We start from the raw sequence: 6,079 nt of genomic DNA, 5'->3' as shown, positions 1-6,079 counted from the left end.
CATTTTTTAGATGATCTTGTAGGCCACATTGCAAAGGTTGATTGGCATGCACTGCATAATATTTGTTGGCCCATGAACCTTCGGGGTCAAAACTATCATGGTGTTATTCCAACCATCCGGATACACCCGATGTTAATAGCATCCAGCACGTCCTTCACCGGATCATCCCGATCATATTCCAAAAACGCTTATAGAAAGTAGCATGCAAACTGTCGGGGCCAGGAGCTTTGAAATCACCAATGCTGAAAACCGCTCGGCGCACATCTTTTTCTGAAAATGGTGCCAAGAGACTATTATTCATCTATGTGGTAACTCTTGGTATAACCTTCTCAATCATTGTTTCATCTGGTATATCCACGTGCGAGGTAAACAAGTTAGAGAAATAATTCTTGATAATATTCCCCCTCTCCTAATGACCCTCCTGCATTACACCATTTTCATCTTCCAGAGCTTTTATAGTGTTCTTTTTATTTTGGGTTGAAGAAAAATTATGGAAAAGCTTTTGTTTCGATCCCCGTGTTTAACCAGTCCACTCGGCCTCTCTCGAGCCATTCAATCTCCTCTTGTTCCATTAAGTTCTCAAGAACTAGCAAAATTTCCTTTTGTCTCGCCAAGACTGCATCATTGGGTGGACCCCTTCTAAGTCTTCAAGCTCGGCTTTATGGTCGCTATCCCCTTTTGCAGCCGTTTCAAAAACTTATTTATCCCATTGGTGCAACTCTGCATGTACCGAATCAAGCTTCCATTTAACATGCCCAATTCCTTAAAATGAAGCTCGCTGCCATGCCGTCTGGACCACCTCTATTGTTTCTTCTTGTAACCACCTAGCTTCAAATCTCCTTCCCGCTCCTCTCATCTGGTTCACCTCCACATAGTACTTGGTATCAATGACCAACGGCCTATGATCTAACTTTGTCACTTCACCATTAATCACTCCCATATGGGAAACAATTGATTCCAACGAAGCATTGCAGACCGCTCTATCCAACCTCTCATTTATCCTCCCTCTACACAAGGTAAAGGGGTCACCCAATACACCTAAGTCCTCTACAGTACAGTCAGACAGAGCTTCCCGGAACGCTTACATGCAATGTTGATCCGGTTGTGCTCCTCCCTTCGTCTCATGACTAGATAAAATTTCATTAAAATCACCGAAGGCTAGCTACGGTTGATCCATTGCATGGTGCAAGATACGCATATATTCCCAAGACTTATGCTTATTTTCTGTTGCTGGGATCCCCCTAGTACCCAGTAGATCTCCACTTCAGCCCGTTAGTGATAGTAAGATCTATGTAATTACTCGTAACACTATGATTAGTTATGTTTATGTCATCTCTCCACATCAGAAGCAAACCCCCCGCCCTTCCATCACTCGGGTCAACCAGCCTCATCATCTGTAACCCTAGCTTTCTCGCCAGCCACGCGTTCTGGCCATACATCATACATATGTGACTTCGACAGAAAGAGTACATCTGGTTTATAGCACCTCTAGACATCCAGAACTGCCCGGGACTAACGCATCCCACATCAGTTCCATCCTATGAGTATCATTGGGCCCGGTAGTCCTCCGTTGGAGGCTGCCAATGTTGCCAAGTCCATCAATACCGTTGCACTAGGTTTGTGTCTCTTACTTCCCAGGGAAGTATTATCATCGTCTCTATCTCCCATGTCTTTGTTCTCCAAATTTTTCAAATAAAAAATAGCATCTCTGTTGCCATCAATCAATAGAACCTGAGTTCCCCCTCCTCCCTGATTCTTATCCTCATATTCCAGTCGGCGTTTCAAAGCACTCGATGACTGTGAAGAATTATTAGTCGGTTTAACTTGGCTAGAAGTTGTGCTTCACAGATCATCATCTACATTGGACAAGTTGCTCGGTTCATAAAAACCACGGCCTCCTCCCCTGGCTCCTCAACCCCTTGTTGATCTTCCACCTCTGTCACCCATACCCGAAGGCATCCACTGTCACCCCTTCTAAATTCGGGAGTAATAAGGGTCATGGGATAGATAATTTCACTTTCATCATGGATTGCATTCCCATGCTCCTTCACAACATGACTCACAAAATTCGCAGACCCCACAAAATACAGGCATCTTCACATATTCAATGTCGAAGTACACCTTTTGCTTTCTCAGTGACAGACTTGCACATCTCGTGAGAGGCTTACCCACAGCTTGGGTAACACGAACCCGAATGCCTTCCCCCTGCCCTTTGACTTGCCGCTCATCCACACAGTCCACAACCCCTGCTTTATGTGCCAATTGTCTTGCAATGCTAGCTGACCGCATCTTCTCCTTCAACCCATCACCCTCCGACACCTGGTATGTGAAGAGCTCAACCTGGCTTGCCTCTGACCCGCCATCATATGGCGCCGAAAACACTAGACAGTTTTCGAAGATCCACTGCCGATCCCGCATCACTCTTTCCCAATCACCCAGGCATGTCAATTGGACCGGTTTTTTTAGCTTCGGTAGCCCTAAATTTGACTTCTTGTGCTAAATTCTATGCAGATCTCATTGCCCCATAGAAAGCACCGCGGCTGGAGTTTCGAATGGTATGAACACTAGCCAACGCCATGAACTCAACGTGTTCTCCAATTCCTCCAAATCTTCTTCTAGAACCACATCCTCTTGCTCATCTTCCCTGAGACTCGGGTACCGTAGCTTGTCGTTTAGAGAATCCTCTGCCGATGCACTCACTCCTCCCTTCAAGCTAGATCGGCATGCCACCTCCGCTGCTTTCACCTTCGCGTCATCCTGTTTCCCCTCGCCGCTGCCATCAACCCTAGACGTGGATTAGTTTTTGCCGCTTGCCATGATACCATGACTAGACCTCCCGGAGTTGGAATCTGAGAGAGATCCGATCCAATCTCGAAGAGGGAGAGGTGTTCTCCTCGGCAATCGTCTAGGAGGATAGAAACCATAGAAGGGTACATGACGTGTCAGCCATTCCAAAAAATTAGCCATGGGAAGCCAGCGATGGGTTTGGTCTCTAGTGTTCGATTCTTGCAATTTTCTCTCTCTAGGATAAATTCGCGCGGACTCATCTCATCTCCCACCTCGTTGCCACCGTCGTCGTCGTTCTCCATGCCTACCTCATCCCCCACCCCTCCGCCCATCCAATCTCCAGCCAGTGTGCGGCCCGTTTGTTGGTGCAGCCCTTTCTTCCCTTGCTCCACCCGATGACTGATTGGTCGATGGACTACACGCGCACGGCCCCTACTCGACAAAATGTCACCTCCGTCCCTGTGCTTTCCCCAAGACAACGTCGCACGCATGCCCAGGCTACATGGATTGCTCCGTCCATCCGTCCGTCCATCCGCCATCGCAGGGAATCAGTCCCGTTACTGTCAACTAAATATCCCTCCCTCACTAGTCTTCTCCTCTGATTCACTCCAGTTTCTCTTTTAGGCTAAAAAATACTTCGCCCTCTCTTTCTAAATGTAAGATGTTTTGGCAGTTTAAATTAAACTGCCAGAACGGCTTATATTTAGGAACGGAGGTACCATTTCTTTTCTTTTTTCACTTACGAGCAGGAATTGCAACCACGGATCGACTGCATGCACATTATGTTGTTGTGCACCAGCAAACCAGGTCAGATCTGCTGTTGTTGGAACACCTACAAAGACTGGAGTGGGCAGGCGTCGTTCAGACAAAGGTGAGTGAGCGAGGCACCCTCCCTCCCTCCCTCGTTAAATTACTCCTGCCTGCCCGTGGTGGTTAATTATGCTCATTCTGTTGTGCAACCATCCATGATTGATTGTCTTCTGTCCCAACTTAATTTGGTGATATATTCATGGTAGCTTTGGGCTTTCGCCATCACATTAATTCAGAGCTGGCTGACAGCAACTTAATTCGTGGAAGTCTGAGGTAGATTAAATTACTTAGTTGATTAACCATGCGTCTCGTTCTTATCTATCTACCCTCATATGGCCCCAAATGACACACAACACAATTGGTGCTGAACACAGACAAAGCAAACAACAAGCAACAGGACAGTATTGAATTGTTGAAGCCGGCCGGTACGCAGGCGATTAGTTGGTGGCCAAATACATATATTAGTCAATTATAGGAGTTTAGGACTTGCACTCATTTCTCTAATAAAGCAGCTGGCAATTAGTCTAGTTTAAATATACTCCCTCCGTCCGGAAATACTTGTCGGAAGAATAAATGTATCTAGACATATCTTAGTTCTAGATACATTCATTTTTATCCATTTCTTCGACAAGTATTTTTACCCAATACATAGCTTAAGGAAATATTATTGTTTGGAATCAACCAGCTAATGCTACATAGTTTCAAGGTCAGATCACTAAATTAAGTTATTTTACGTTGCACATATGTCTGATTTGTGCAGTTCGAAGAGTGCCTTTGTTAATTATGGAGGAGGACAGACATGTTTCATACTTCCCATGGTAATTCCCTGATGTTATTCCCCTGCGATATACATACCGCACAAGATTATCGAAATAAGAATGTTTCTTGGATGGGTGGATCCATCAACTCTAGCTAGCTATAGACTCTCGTGCATGTAAACAAGCAGCTAACTTCCAGCCTGAATGTAATATTAAACTATCTCTACTTCTATAAAAGACTTAGTTGATGATGATGGTGTGTCTGTCATCTGTCATTTCTGACCATTAGATCTGCATCTAACGACCGTGAGGCATGTTGTGGCCTTTTTGCAACAACATCGCACTTCTCTGCTCTAAATTACAGAAAACCCCTTAGTATCTTCAAACCAACCACATTCCTTTCTTACCTTATCAAAACAGCCTAAGAAATTTTTTTTGAGTGAAACATGATATATCTTTAGTGATATATGTATATCAAAACTAGATTGTTTTTTTCAAATTTGTGAATATGTATTATTCTATTTTGGATCGGTTGCAACACACGGGCACATAACTAATCGATACCCTCCACACATCAAGCCCGTTACTATTTAACATCCAGCTTCTCGGTCCACACCCCTCGCATCGAGAAACGCAATGCAAGTTTAAGGAGCCCAACGCTGTTGAGCTCATGCGCCAAGGTGACCTCGATCAGTGATCAGGGACCCCCTGTCAACAACTAAGCAGCGCATGCAGCTCAGCTCATAGAAAGATGCAATCTCATTTGCACTTACAAAAACATCCACTTGTAGATCTCAAGAACGAATCATCAGGACGTACGTTATGGCTTCATACTATCGTATACTCCCCCCCTAATCAAAATATAAGACAATTTTTGCAGTTCAAAAGATAGAAACAAGCAAGAGTGAATCAATCAATACTCGACGCAAGTCACGTGGATGGTGCAGAATACAATAGAAACCTGTGCATGCTCCTCGATCTGGACATAGCTTTCACTCAGGTCTTCATACCAGCAAACGCACTCGTCCACCCAACTAGCTGCCTAGCTACTCTATACGCTCAGACGACGATAAGTCTACTCCGCACACCGTCGATCGAGCTGAACCAGATCGAAGACCCTCTGTCCCTTCTTGCTCATCTCCCTGGCGCAGATGCTCGTCGCGTCTTGTGGTCTCTCTCCTAATTGCGAGATCAGCGGCTTTGATGATATCATCATTACACTAGCTCAAGGGAGCTTCATTTGAGTCAAACCAGAGAAGAACAAATCTTCTGCTGAAGGAGATCTGAGCGGCGGTGATCCACCTGAAGGAGAAGACCCTCCTGCGCCGCGCAAAAAAAAAAGGTTGTTTTGAAATGAATAGTTGATTTTAGTCACACTGTATAAAAAACTAAAGTTACAGATTTGATGACTCGCAATAGAACCTTTGCCATATGAAGTGCATCCACGTTGCCAACAAAGCCCTCGCTATTTATTTATTGAAAAAAAAGCCCACTCTATCTTTCTTAGCCCCCTCTGTTTTTCTGCATCACGTGCTCACAATGAATTTATTTTGCCCCAATTACATTGAGCCCCTAACTCGAACCCATTAATCACATTTACCCCTAATATTAAAGTTTGCTCAGATTGGTCCCTCTGCCCCTCTACACACATGACAGTTACATGTGGAACCTACCCCATAAAAAAGTAAAGAAAAACTCTCTCTCTCTCTCTCTCTCTCTCTCTC

This window comes from Triticum dicoccoides, chromosome 7B (genome assembly GCF_002162155.2).
Source record: "Triticum dicoccoides isolate Atlit2015 ecotype Zavitan chromosome 7B, WEW_v2.0, whole genome shotgun sequence".
Lineage (NCBI taxonomy): Eukaryota > Viridiplantae > Streptophyta > Magnoliopsida > Poales > Poaceae > Triticum > Triticum dicoccoides.
Note: the sequence above shows the minus strand (reverse complement) of the source record.